The sequence below is a fragment of the Chenopodium album genome, chromosome 18 (assembly GCF_948465745.1).
Source record: "Chenopodium album chromosome 18, dcCheAlbu1.1, whole genome shotgun sequence".
Classification (NCBI taxonomy): Eukaryota; Viridiplantae; Streptophyta; class Magnoliopsida; order Caryophyllales; family Amaranthaceae; genus Chenopodium; species Chenopodium album.
This window is the reverse complement of record NC_137851.1, coordinates 2,883,864-2,899,272: the sequence shown is the minus strand read 5'-3', so window position 1 is coordinate 2,899,272 and position 15,409 is coordinate 2,883,864.

The following is a 15,409-nucleotide window of genomic DNA, read 5'->3' as shown; positions in this document are numbered from 1 at the left end:
ACCTTCGCCACCCTAAGAAAGCATCAAATGAAGCTGAATCCGAAGAAGTGTGTCTTCGGCGTGAAGTCAGGGAAATTCCTTGGATTCATGGTCAGCAAGAGGGGGATTGACGCTAATCCCTCTAAAGTCAAAGCAGCTCTTGATCTTCCTGAGCCGAAAACAAAGAGGGACGTTCAGCGGCTCACCGGAAGAATGGCAGCCCTCTCGAGGTTCATCTCCAGAGCTTCGGACAAGGGACTACCTTTCTTCAAAGCCTTGAAACTCCCAAAAACAAAAGAGCTCGTTTGGGAAGAAGAGCAAAAAGAGGCCTTCAAGCAGCTTCGGGAGCATCTAGCTCAACTCCCAACTCTGGCTAGTCCAGTGGAGAGGGAAACTTTGTATCTGTACGTAGCTGTTAGCCCAGCTACCATCAGTGCAGTGCTGCTGAGGGAAGAAAATAAAATTCAGCAACCGTTCTACTTCGTCAGTCACACTCTGACGGATGCCGAGACTCGTTACCCTCTACTCGAAAAAGTTGCCTTTGCAGTAGTGGTAGCTGCTCGGAAGTTAAGGCCCTACTTTGATTGCCATCAGATAGTGGTCTTAACTGATCAGCCGCTGGAAAAAGTTCTCGGCAAAGTTGAAAAATCTGGTAGGCTGGCCAAGTGGGCTTTCGAGCTCACTGAATTCAGCATCAGCTACCAGTCGAGAACAGCCATCAAGGCTCAAGCTCTAGCGGACTTCTTGGCCGAATGCTCATACCAAGAGACGTTAGACGATGAAAAGAAAATCTGGACCGTGTTTACGGATGGATCCTCCACCGTAAATGGTTCGGGGGCAGGGGTAGTGATAACCTCTCCCGAAGGCAAATCCTTCGAGTATGCACTCAAATTTTCTTTCAAGACTTCGAATAACGAAGCTGAATATGAGGCAGCAATCGCGGGCCTAGAACTGTGCATCTCTCTGGAAGCCGAGCATGTTTGTCTGAAAACAGACTCTCAGCTAGTTGCATATCAGATCGGTGGCAGCTACGAGGCCAAAGAGCCCTCCATGATAAATTATCTTGCCAAGATCAAATCAGTTATTGCAAAGCTGAGAACCTTTGAAGTGCAGCTGATCCCAAGGGGTCAGAATGCTCAGGCGACGCACTCTCCAAACTTGCCAGTTCAACTCTCACTGAGCTGAACAGATCTGTATATGTGGAAGTGCGCCGAGAAAGAAGTGTCGACGAAGCACCTGAAGTGTGTTGCGCCGACCCAGAGCCCAGCTGGATGGACCCCATCCCAGCTTTCAAGCTTCGGGGAGAAATTCCCGAAGACAGAATTTTGGCCTCCAAGCTGAAGAGAACTAGCTCAAGGTTCATCGTCTTCAGAGGAGAGCTTCTGAAAAAGTCATTCTCAGCCCCATTGCTGAAATGCGTGGGACCAACAGATGCAGATTACATCCTTCGGGAAATCCACCTCGGCATCTGTGGAAACCACATTGGGGGAAGGACCCTAGCCCACAAGGCATTGAGGGCCGGATATTACTGGCCCACCATGATCTCGAACGCTAAGGAGCTGGCCCGAAAATGCGAAAAATGCCAAAAATTCGCACCAGTCATCCATCAGCCGGCTCGAGACCTTCAGCCGACCCTAAATCCGCTTCCATTTGCCCAATGGGGGCTGGATATTTTGGGACCCTTTCCAGATGCACCTTACCAAAAAAGATGGTTAATAGTCGGCATCGACTATTTCAGCAAATGGATTGAGGCTGAAGCAGCTTCGAACATCACGGAGCAAACTGTCAGGAAATTTATCTGGCAGAACATTATCACTCGCTTCGGTATTCCGAAGGTCTTTGTCTTCGATCATGGGAGGCAATTTGATAATTTACCGCTGAGGCGGCACACAGACCAGTTCGGCATCAAATTAGCATATTCAGCAGTTTGTCATCCACAAAATAATGGCCAAGCCGAAGCTGCAAATAAACAGATCCTCAATGCTTTGAAGAAAAGGGTTGAAGATCAAAAGTCTAAGTGGATAGAGGAGCTTCCAGGAACCCTCTGGTCACTTCGGACAACTGAAAAGGAGGCAACGGGCTATTCACCCTTTGAGCTGGTGTATGGTGCCGAAGCCGTTCTTCTAGTGGAAATCGGTTCTGAAAGTTTAAGAGTGCACCACTTCTCGGCTGAGAACGAGCAACTTATGAAGGAATCCCTTGATTTCCTTGACGAAGTGAGAGACTCAGCCCGAGACAGAATGGCTGCTTACAAGCAGAGAATCAGCAAATTTTACAACCGAAGGGTCCATGCAAGGCCTCTCAAAATTGGAGACCTTGTCCTTCGGAATGCTGCTGCAGTTCAGAAAGGCCGAATCCATGGGAAACTCTCAGCTGCATGGGAGGGACCTTATGAAATTTATGATGAGCTTCAGCCAGGGACATACAGACTTCGTCAGTTAGATGGAACTGAGCTGAAAAATCACTGGAATGCTGATGTACTTAAGAAATATCATGTATAAACCCTTCGGGGCATAGCAATCTTTGTAAGTACATTCTGAGTTATTAATGAAAGGCTTCAGAGCCACCATTTCTATTATTTTTGCAACTTTTTATTCTTTCAAGTTTTCTTCATTCTATCTACTCTTTAAGGGTTTTTATTCAGCCTCGTCTGAAACCTTCGCCTTCGGGTAACTGGGTTTCAGATTGCTGACAAACTCGTCTTTTTAAAGAATTCTGGTCTTTCAGCTGAAGTTAAACTTCAGTAAGACTTGTTCTCCAAAGACATGAGTCCATGGACAAGTCTGGGATATTGCCTTAGCTGAGCCTCGTATCCCAGAGAGCCATTATCTGAAACATTGCCTTCAGTTGGCCTTGTGTTTCAGATATCCATTTTTAAAGATAGACAGAAAACCAAGGATAACGGCAACCATTAGAAATTTTTTATTCAGCCTCGTCTGAAACCTTCGCCTTCGGGTAACTGGGTTCCAGATTGCTGACGAGCTTGTCTTTTTAAAGAACTCTGGTCTTTCAGCTGAAGTTAAACTTCAGTAAGACTTGTTCTCCAAAGACATGAATCTATGGACAAGTCTGGGATATTGCCTTAGCTGAGCCTTGTATCCCAGAAAGCCACTATCTGAAACATTGCCTTCAGTTGGCCTTGTGTTTCAGATATCCATTTTTTAAAGATAGACAGAAACCCAACTCAGTAATCCAAAGACCTGAGTCTTCAGATTACTAAGGGGGGCAAGAAGCACTATCAGTGCAAGTTTATCTTCAGCAGAATTCTTCGAGCTGAAAGCTTTGTACTTAGCAAATTTTTGCGAAATTTTTGTGAAATTTCTCAAGTTCAGAAACAGTAAAGCATTCAAAATAAGACAAAGAAATTGAAGAAAAATGCATCAGATAAAGCTCGAATGCTCAGAAAACGAGCTACAAAGTTCAGACTGTTCAAAGGACATAATGAAATATCGGCAGCCGCCCACAAGCGGAAAAATACAGCTGCCGAAGTACATGCAAAAACAGATAAAGCAGTTTGTACATCAAGGCAAGCTGAAGCAAAAAAACAAGGCAAAAAATTTCAGAAGCGGCAAGTCTAAAGTTGAGCGCATGATGAACCGCAAGATTCTAAAGACGACTGCTCGAGTTCCTATGCTTCAGCCCGAGGATCAGACTGATCAGCAGTGCTGGGTCCCATGGTGGCTTCAGCTCTAGCAGCAGATGAAGCAGGCTGTGCACCCTGCTGAGCCTCCCTTTCCCGCTGTTCGGCTTCAAGTTCCCTCTTCTCTTCTTCTTCTTCGGCTTCTTCAGCCGCAAGGATCTCAGCTTCAACAGGAGAGGGGAACTTCATATGGGGATCTTCTGGATCCTGGACCCATTCAGCACACTGGGACCAGTCCAGCTTCGGCTCAGCATAAAGACAGAGTCTTCGGCACACTCTGAACCCATTCTTGAAGCCCATATCATACTCCTCTTGAGTATAGATACGGACCTTGAGTAGGGCTTCAGCGTCTGCTAGCTTCTTCTGTACCCCCTCCAAGTCCTTCTGGGATTGGTTCAGCTCTTCAGCGAGCTTGGAGGAGGCATCCTTCTGCTCGTTCAGCTCTTGCTGAACCTTTGAAGCTTCAGCCTTCACTTGGGTCAGCTCATCATCTTTGACCCTTAACTGATCCTCAGCCTCTTGAAGCTTGGCTTTCTCAGCTTCAGCAGCAGTAGCAGCCTCTGAGAGTTGGACATTTTGAGCTTGGAGCTTTTCTTCAGCAGCCATCCTACTGGCTTCCAAAGCTTCTAATTTTTGTTACACCTCAGCCTGTGCAACAGCTCCTTCTCGAATTCGGCTCTCAATGGCAGCCTTGAACTTGGAGATGTCCACTCCCAGATGATCCCAAAGGAAGTTTTTCCCTTCTATCAATGGGGGAAAAACCTCCTTCTCCATTGCATTGCAGAAGGTTTGGAGGGCTTCGGCAGCCTTTTTCTCGTATTCTTCCTGTAGGAGTTTATAGGTACTACGTAGCGGAAACAATATATATATGAATCATATTCAATAGAGTACCTAATCCAAGGATCGCATGCATAACACACAAGACACATAATCATACCTTTAAAGCGTGAATTCCACGAAGCCATTCGACAGGCAAATCAGGGAGAGAATAGAGCCCCAAGTGTTGCTCCTCTACTTAGTCCACGAGATTCGAACGAGCCGTCCACCAATACTAGATTGGTTGAGTGATTGAGGAAAACCGCGATCACCACCTTTTTGGACAACCGACCACCGCACGAACCACCACCACCATGAGACACCACCGCGCCTAGGAGGAGGAGAGAGCCGTGAGAGAGGGAGTATGAGAGGGGGTTGGTTTCGTGTTTGCTAATTAGGGTTTGATCTAAATGATCAGTTAATTCCTTACTTGCAAACCTAGGCGCCTAGTCTATTTATAATCTCATTATAATTAGACTAGGGCACGAAGCCCAATAGCCTCTCAAAGCCCCATATGGCCGGCCACCTAGAGTGATGAGGCCCATGATGGGCCTCGTCCTCTAATGCTCGATCTAGCCCCTTTGTGTGACCTTATAGGATCCGTCCAATTGGGCTTTGGCCTATTTTACTAGTCCAAAGATCGTTAGTACCTCTAGCTATGGCAAAACGACGACCCAAATGTCCGGACTTAATTATCTCCATAATTTGATCCAATTATATATCTAGTAATTGCACACGACGAAGACATAACTCCTTCAATCTCCCACTTGTCTGAGACAAGGGTGCAATATTCAAATTCCTTAAGTCAATGTATATGTCGATTTGATAATATGATTGCATCACATGTCGAGATCATATTAATCTACAAATCGTTTCTTGAAATCTGAGTTAGAATTACAAAACCAAATGATTACTGAGTAATGCATTTGAACGCGGCCACGTATTTTCTGAATTCTCCCTCTTCAAGCGGCCATGACATATTTCTAATTTAATAGGTAGACTCAATCCAATCTTATGGCAACCAAAGCTCCCACTCAACTCATGAAGTAACCGGGAAACATCCTTTATAATCTCCAGTTACGGCCAGACGTTTGAATGTACCACAGTTAAAACAATCATTGAATGAGATCAATGTTCCACTCATGTCAAAGGAATCCACTAATATATACGGAAGCTCTATACTTGAACTTCAAAGTAGGTCAATAGTTCGATCATGCATCATTCATGCATATCCAAGTGATTGACCGAGCATCACTATGCCCCTATAGCCCATGAAACTGCGCTATCCAATCAATCTTACATGCTAGTCCATTCATTGAAATCATTTATGTCCATTTTAATGATTTCGAACTAGGAACTTAAATAATATATATATGAATTTTGTTCACCTGTGGAGTTTCATTCAAAAGGTCATCAACCTAGTGAGCCCATCAATTCATAATTATTTTGGACATTTTATTTAATTTCAAACCATAATTAAATAAGAGAAATAACAATTTCTATTTTAAACATAATTCTGCAAATTGATGTATTTTCTTATGTAATATGTTTCCACAAACATACACAACTTAAATTTACATAATTTGCTTCAATCCAAGACTTCAATATGACTTTCATACATTTGTCTATGGAAGGGGTTTGGTGATTTCTCACTCATAATAAAACTTTGCAGAACGTGACCTTCCGCTGGTTAATGATCTCATAACTGAGGCGATATCTCATATCCATTTGCTTGGATTTGTGATGTGACCCTGGCTCCTTTGTTCTTGGGCAAAGGTGACCCTTTAGTCATATGACATTTTTAATCCAAACTTCCTCTAAAACTATCCGACTATAGCTTAATATACATATTCTAACATTGAGCATGCAATAGTGCTCTGCTTTGAACTTTTCAAGCTCACTATACTTCTCCATACTGACAAAATACGCATCTAGATCAAAGTCTAGAATCATCTTGCCTGTTTGGAAAAACTTGCATCCGTAAAACCTTTTGACAAACTTGTTTACCTTTAACACCATAAACTAGAAAAATTCCTTTAGCGCTTCTCAAGTACTCAAGGATTTGTTCTTGGTAACTCTCCGTATGCTTATTCTGTATTTGCTTGAAACTTGCTACACATGCACAAGTCATATGTAACAACTTGCTTTGTACATATTATGGCACATGTAATGGACCCTTTTGCAAAAGCATTAGGTACACTACCTTTACAACCCAACTCTACTAGCTTTTAAAGGCATAGAGTTTTACTGAGTGTAAAACCATAAAGCATGGAAAAATTCTCTCTTAGAGTCTTGCATCTTGAACTTGTCAAGAATCTTATCAACATAAGTCTCTTGATTAGGTCTAGTCATCCTTCAAGATTCACTTTGTGGATTTTGATTCCCAATATGTACTCAACATCTCCTAAGTCTCCCATATAGAAACAACCTTTCTAACCATTGCTTGACTTATTCAAGCATTGATATATCATTTCATATGAAATGTATGTCAACTACATACTAGACTAAGAAGACCAATTGCTCCCACTAAACTTCTTGTCTCTACAAGATTCCTTTTCATTCTTCCAAGGTAATCAAACTGTTTGATTTCCTAATGAATATTTCAACTCCTTAATGCTTACTTCAATCCATAAATGAATTTCTGAAGTTTGCAAAACTTTCTAGGAATTTCTGGAATTCAAAATCTTAAGTTGTATCATATACATCCCATCCATCAAGAACATTTCATGAAGGTGATTTTGATTTCCATAACTAGAAATAATCTGAATAGGCTTACATGACTAATAGGTTTGACCCTATTTGTAAGACTATCATGGACTAGCACATCTTTACAGACATGGAGTCCATTCTGGATTTCTTGGCTTTAAGCCACTTCCTGAGTTGACACTTGTCCAAAGCTTGCTTGTAGGTATGGATTCCAACCATTCCAATAGGAAAATTTTAGAATCCACATTTTACTAGAATTCCAACAAACTGTTTGTTTCGATCCTAAGTAACCTACGATAGGTATGAGCGACAATAGAATTATTCTCTTCAACTCTTTGAAGCCTTTCATTCTAGTAGGACGATAGAAGTCTCACTAGTTGAATTAGCTTGCTTCGACACATGTTTTATCAAATTAGCTGATTTCATGCGCATTCGTCTCTAATGTAGTGTTATCTACATCCATTTGTTGCTCGTCTCGAATCTCATCGAGATCTAACTTTACTCCCACTTGCCTTTGTAGGAAGACAATTCTTTCTATAAAGACACTATCGCGAGCAACAAACATTTTGTTTCTACGCGATTGTAGGAATAACACCTATGATTCAGGGTTTATTATGTCATCTTTGTAAACATTTTACATAGATTTCATATTCCCTCAATCCTGTTTAGAAAAGATAACTTTGGAACATTTCCAATCCATAACTCTTATGACATCTTTCTACTGCTTTGGTTAAGTTTCTGTTTAGTATATTCGCAATTGTTGTTGTTCTAATGCATATCCTCAAAACGATATTTGTAAATCATTAAATCTTGGATCGAACCATGGCAAGCAAAGTTTGATTCCTACTTTATATATACATTTTAATTGTAATGTTCCTGGATTGTGGACTAATTCAACAATTCCTTTAGATGATCATTTATTTTGAGTTAATTATTTATTACAACAATCATATTGTGGTGCTAAATTGTTTATCTCAAACTTGATTTTACATTTCATTTTGGAATTTTGAACATTTCAATGATTCCAACTTTTATTTCATTAAGTAATTATCGTTATATTTACTTAAATCGTTAATAAGAGCAATGAAATAGTTAAATCCTTTTGCTAAATCTTGAATTTATGGTACACTTACATCATATGTTTGTGTTCCAAAAGGTCATTTTAGCTCTTTTACCCTCTCAACTAAAAGGTAACTTGGTCATTTTACCTTATCAAGCATGACTTCTAATTCTTAAGTGATTCATAATCATTTAAGCGTAAGAGTCCATCCATAACCTTGGATGTGCAAATGGTTTATGTGACCTAACCTTACTTTATTATAAGTAAGTTTACGTTGAATCATCTAATTTTACTTTTGTGATTTACTTATATCAATGTCATAAAACCAGAATTCACTCATATCTAGCAAAATGAAAACAATTTATTACCTTGGTCATGGATCAACGTTTGTCCAAGCCAAGTAAAACCAAATCAGTATTCAAAATAAGAAAACCGAAATATTGTCTCATCAAAAACTGGAAATAGTTCTAAATGTCATGATAAACTAATCAGAAAATAAAACTATGAAGCTATCTCTGGCCACTCAAATACTTCTAGTGCACCTTCAAGCTCCATCTCCATGCTAGCTTCACTTGTTTGCAGTTCCTGCGCAACATCATAATGTCAAGCTCTGCAACTTGGTATCTCATACCTTAGTGAAAGTTAAAATGTTTATAACATAATACCTGAGGTTGATGCTCCATTCTTCCTCTTGAGGAAATCAAGGTATTTCTGGCAATTGCGTTTCCAATGCCCCTTCTTCTTGCAGTAAAAGCATTCACTCTCACTTGCAGCCTTGGGTTTTGGATTCGCCTTAGGCTTGTCAGGAGTGTTGGCAACTTGCTTGCCCTTGCTCTTGGCGCTAGCCTTTTGCCCCTTCTTCTTGAATCCCTTTCCCTTTTGAATCATAAGAACTTCCTTCTTAGGTTCCTTAGGGATCTGTTTCTCAGCACTAACCAGCATTGCATGCAATTGATTCATAGTCTTTGCATTCGCAGTCATGTTAAAGTTCATGATAAACTGGTTGAAACTTTCTGGAAGTGAGTGGAAAATGATGTCTGTTGCCAAATCATCACTAATTGGGTACCCCAGTTTCTCCATACTTTGAATTAGGCCGATCATTTTGAAAACATGATCATGAACTGTGGCACCCTTCTCCATTCTACAATCCAGAATCTCACGATGAAGCTCATACCTTTCAACTCTAGCTTGTTTCTTAAACAAAGCTTTAAGCTCTTCCATGATTGAGTAGGCATCATGGTCCTCAAAACGCTTTTGAAGACTAGGTTCCATGGTAGCAATCATTAAGCAAGTGATAGGCATAGCTCTATCATGAGCTTCCTTGTGCTTCTTGATATCTGCCGCAGTTGGATTTTCTGGCAGAGGTCTTGGTAATGGGGTATCAATGACATCCTCCTTACCTTCAGATTTCAGAACAAGCCTTAGCATTCTTTCCCAGTTGGAAAAGTTTTCCCCTGTCAACCTATCCTTCTCAAGGAATGGTCGTAAATTGTAAACGTTGTTGTCATTGTTATTACGGCTACCCATCTATGTTTAAATAAGGCAAAGTTTAAAAATTATGTTTAATTAAAATTAAAGTACCATAAAAAACATTTTGGTAACTTTAAAACACTTTATTCAATAATTAAATGATCCCAATTGAATTTTAAGTGATTCCAAGATCCTTTATTCGTGCAATAATTAACCAGAGTGAGGCCCTGCAATCAACCATTACATTTTCAAGGTGAGTAAACTCTTTACTGATTACAACTCTTGTAACTCTTGGTTGAATAATTAACCATCGCATGTTTAATTATTACTCTTAGCTTCAAGGTTCTAAACGCTTTAGGTAACCTTGTTGAATATAACCAATTAAAAGTGTAGATATGCGGTCCTACCCCCACTTCCCCAAGATATATTATGATGCTCTGCTGAGGGCTGACCCATCATAAACGATCAAGGTTTTCGTCGGGTTTTTAATTGGAAAAGCTGCATCAATATTACTGGGATCTAGATTTATTATGTTGTGATTATTTAGTGAACTCTAGTGCATCATCAATCAACATAAATAAACCTAAACATGCATAATCTACTAATGCAATAAAATATGACATAGTATGGCCCCTTAGTCCTAAGAAAACTAGAAATGAAAAATGCTCCCACTTGAATCATCATGGATCTTCATCCACCTTGCTCCTTTGGGCCTTCACTTCATGGGCTTCTTTTGGGCTAACACCATTTAAATAACTGTTCTATTTACATTAAATAAAAGTTATAAAAATACTCAACGGTACGCAGACCGTATTTAGATTACAAAAATACATCACGATGCGCAGATCGTATTTGAGAATCTATGGGCCATACTAGTCTATATATAGCAATATAATATCATATATTAGAAAAGTGCCATATAATAATTCACTCAACATGCTTGTCTAAACTACAACATCGAATGTTCATAATAAAGTCAACGCATTTCCTAAAATATCTTATATTTTAATCATAATTAGATAATATTATATATTATTCATGACGGTTCATAAAATATCATATATTTAATTTAGTCATGAGATAGAATCAAATCATATTTTAATCTAGAAAGATAAATCATATTTAATCTTCCACGATTATCCTAACTAATTTAGGAGATTCTATCCTAATTACTAGCCAATCAAATAATTTTAAAATCAATTACATCCTAATCTAATTATGGGATAATCACATTATTTAAATCAATTATTATCCTTTTGGAATATGCTCAGAATATCCTAATCAATTTTATCCATAATTAACCACTTTAATTTAGGATAATTATCAAAATAACAAACTAAATATGGATAATATCAAATATAACAACTTTTGAATATTTGATTTTATCCTAAAACAAAAGATTTTATCCAAATAAAACCAACTTTATCTTTTAAACTAAAAGATCATATTTTGAAAATATTTGAACTTATCCAAAATAAAACCAATTTTATCCCAAAATAATTCGTAATTATCCTGAAATAAATTTTTAAAACAGAATTTTTTTTTTTTTGAAAAACCGCAACCACCAACGCCGGCCACCGTGGTTGGCTAGCCGAAGCTAGCCACGGTGGCTGGCTGCCGTGACAGCAGCCACTGCCGCAAGGGCAGCAGCGTGGCAGCTGCTACTGCTGGGGTGCAGGCCACCGTGCGTGGCCAGCCAAGGCTAGCCACGGTGGCTGGCTGCCTTGCAGCAGCCACTGCCGCGCAAGGCAGCAGCACCCCGAGCTGGCAGCCGCGGCAGCAGCCGTGCAACGGTTGCACGCTGCTGCCCACAGCCACTCTAGACCGTCGCCCTCCCTTCCCCTCCCTCTTGGACGCCACCTGGTCGGCAGCCGCCGTGGCTGCGCCACCCAGCCGCGGTTGCCGGCCAAAATAAATTAATTTTTTTTTTTGTTTTTAATTTAATTAAAACAACATTTATCATAATTAAATTAAATTAGTCCATAAGATTAAAATTAAATCACATTCAATTTTAAAATAGGGTTCATCATAAAATTAATCCCAATTTAATTCTAACTTTTAAAATTAAATCTATGATCATACATAAAACATTTTTATGCATGAATCAAACCAATTAAAATTATGAAACATAAAACAATTCGAATTAAATCAAAATCAAGCACAAAAATCATATTTTAGGGCTTGGAATTTTCGAAATTAGGGTTAGGGGGTTCGAAATTTTCGAACAATTTAGGGCATAATTCGGTCCTCTTCATGGCTATTTGAGCATAATTAAATCGCATTTAATCTATTCCAAAAGTTTAATCACATTAAATATAATAATCGAACCATAATTAAATTAATTTCTCCCTCTTAATTGATTATAAAATTAACGTGGACATCAAATAATCGTTTTATTATGATCTAGCGCGTTAATGCAAGAGGCTAACTGATACCACTATAGGAGTTTATAGGTACTACGCAGCGGAAACAATATATATATGAATCATATTCAATAGAGTACCTAATCCAAGGATCGCATGCATAACACACAAGACACATAATCATACCTTTGAAGCGTGAATTCCACGAAGCTATTCGACAGGCAAATCAGGGAGAGAATAGAGCCCCAAGTGTTGCTCCTCTACTTAGTCCACGAGATTCGAACGAGCCGTCCACCAATACTAGATTGGTCGAGTGATTGAGGAAAACCGCGATCACCACCTTTTTGGACAACCGACCACCACACGAACCACCACCACCACGAGACACCACCGCGCCTAGGAGGAGGAGAGAGCCGTGAGAGAGGGAGTATGAGAGGGGGTTGGTTTCGTGTTTGCTAATTAGGGTTTGATCTAAATGATCAGTTAATTCCTTACTTGCAAACCTAGGCACCTAGTCTATTTATAATCTCATTATAATTAGACTAGGGCACAAAGCCCAATAGCCTCTCAAAGCCCCATATGGCCGGCCACCTAGAGTGATGAGGCCCATGATGGGCCTCGTCCTCTAATGCTCGATCTAGCCCCTTTGTGTGACCTTATAGGATCCGCCCAATTGGGCTTTGGCCTATTTTACTAGTCCAAAGATCGTTAGTACCTCTAGCTATGGCAAAACGACGACCCAAATGTCCGGACTTAATTATCTCCATAATTTGATCCAATTATATATCTAGTAATTGCACACGACGAAGACATAACTCCTTCACTTCCCCCTCCTTCTGCTTCTCCTCAGCTGCTGCTTGCTTCAGCTGAGCAAGCTTCAGCTCCTCGACTGCCACCTTTCTTGCATGTTCGGCGGCGTCGACCCTGTCTTGCAGGGAGTCTATCAGATCTACAGTGAGAGTCTGATTGTGCACAAACTGGGAACAGAGGCACAACTCAGTAAAAAAAAAAAAAAAAAAAGAAGCAAACTGAACTGAAGAGCTGAATTGAAAAATAAAAACAAGGATAAGGATTTACCTGCATCATCAGCAGTTGATTCGACCTTGCAGGGTCTGGAACTGATCTGCTGGATTCGCCCATCCCAGCAGTGGCCTTCAGCGACCAGATCCTCGCCCTATCTACTTCGGTTAAGCCAGAGAAATTGCCGAAGTAGGCTGCAGCACCTTCTCGGTTCTGGCCCCAAATGAGGTCCCAGATATGATCTGGAATTGGAATTCGGGGGGCCGAGAAACCCATCTCTCCAGAATGCAGCGTCTGGAATGAAGGGAAGAAAGACTCAGGAGCTTCTTGAACCTTAGAGGGCTCAGCATCTTCTTCTTCAGGAGCCTTCTCTTCCTTCTCAGCAGAGTCAATGATTATGACCTCTGCTTCTTCTTCAGGGCTGAGGACGAAAGCCTCAACCTCCCGGGCAATATCAGCTGAGAAACCCTCAGCAACGGGCTTCTCAGCACTCTCAGCATTGTGCCCCCCGGCGCTTTCTTGAACCTCTTCTGCTGGAACCCCTCCCTTGGGATCGGGAGTTTTCTGATCCACCTCCATCTCAGGAGGTGGTGGAGGGGTCTTCGGCGGAGACTGGGGTGGTGGCTGAGGAGCCCTCGGCGATCCACCACCTTCCTCGGGTTCCCTTATGCTTATGACGACAGACATCGGCCTCGTCTGGAAGTCGTGAGGGCCGATGATGGCCATCCGTCTTCTCCTTTTCTGAAGGGGTTGTTCGTCCATTTCTGAGTCTTCGGATTCCTACTGGACTTGATCTTCGGGACGAACATGAGCTTTCCCTTCTCTTCGTCTTTTGGTCTCTTCAGACTGCAAAAGACAGGGGGGTAGGAAGAACGTGAGTAAAAAAAAAAAAAAAAAAAGAAGAAAGAAAAATTTTGAAGCTAAAAAGCTAAGTATAACTCACCGAGGTCTTCAGCAAAGCCTCGTCTTCTTCTTCAGCTGCCCTTGCTTCTTCAGCAGCCCTGGAGGACCCTTCTCCTCCTTCACAAGCTTCAATAGCCCGTGCAACCTCCTCGGCTGTACGGGCAGCTTCAAGTTCCTCAGCTAGCAGTTGAAGCCAAGGATCTCTCTTCCTCCACTAAGGCTTCTGCCTCTGATACAGGGCAACAGCCTCGATTTGGAGATGGGAGTGATCTAGATGGACCTCCCTGTGCTTCGAATCGGTGATAGAGGGGGCCCGATCGACGATAACTCTCTCTTGGGTGACGCCGAGACGATTGTAGTCGATGCCAACGTTAGTCTCGTTTCGCTCTGAGCATAAGAAAAGAGGAGCAAAGATCAGTTCAGCAAAATAAAAAATGCTGGATCGGCTCAGCAGGAAAGTGCAAAACAAAAATTCTTGCTAAGAATAAATAATAAAGGCCTCGGCCCCAGCCGAAGAAGCTTACCATCCCTGAACTTTCAGCTGAGGCCGACAGCTGCTAGCATGTGCTCTTGGAAAATATAGTGGTTATCCGGGAGCCAAGTCTCCGGGATATACTTCATTCGGCCTCCAGCGCCCCCAGGGTTCAGCTTTCGGCCGAAAATATTTTGCTGGTTAAGGTGCGGATCTGGGCCTCTATCTTCGGGAGGGCCCAGGCTTCCCATTTCAGGGTCAGGCTCAGATAGATACCTGGGAGCGCTGAAGACGTAAGGGTGGTTAGGATCTGTGGGCGCCCTAACCCAGATCCATTGACCCCTCCATTCCTTGTCTGAGGAGTCATTTGGCCACATTGTTAAATACTGGGGCCGAGACTCAATTCGGTACCACCCAGGACCGTGATCTTCGTGCCCACTTTGAGTGTTTGGCACTAGCCGATGAAGCTTTTTGAAGCAATGGAGGTTCGGCACATATCTGAAAAACTTGCAGACCCACAAATACGTCATCACCCTTCGGATGCTGACAGGAGTTAGCTGGCACAGGGAGACCCTGTAGTGGATCAGCAAGTCTCGGACAAATATGTCCAGAGGAAACCTCAGCCCATACTGAAGTTGTCTTGTGTACACCCCCACGTACCCCGGGGGTGGACGATGGATTCTATCAGATGCAGCGGGCATTCTACACCAATATCCATCGGCTTCCATTATGCCATAGTGCAGCTCTATTTGTTCAGCAAACCGATACACATCGGCATGCTTTACCCACCAAGGGTAGGGGCAGTTCTTTATCATGGCTGAGGCTACTTCAGCGTCCTCCCACTCCTGAAATCCAGGAAGAACATCCCAAAGATAGGCGGGAACTTCTTCGTCCCGCCCAGAAGCGCTCGGCTCCTCCGTTCCTTCAGGAGGCGCCGATGAAATAGGGGTCGCCCTAATTCCTTCAGCAGGGTCAGACCC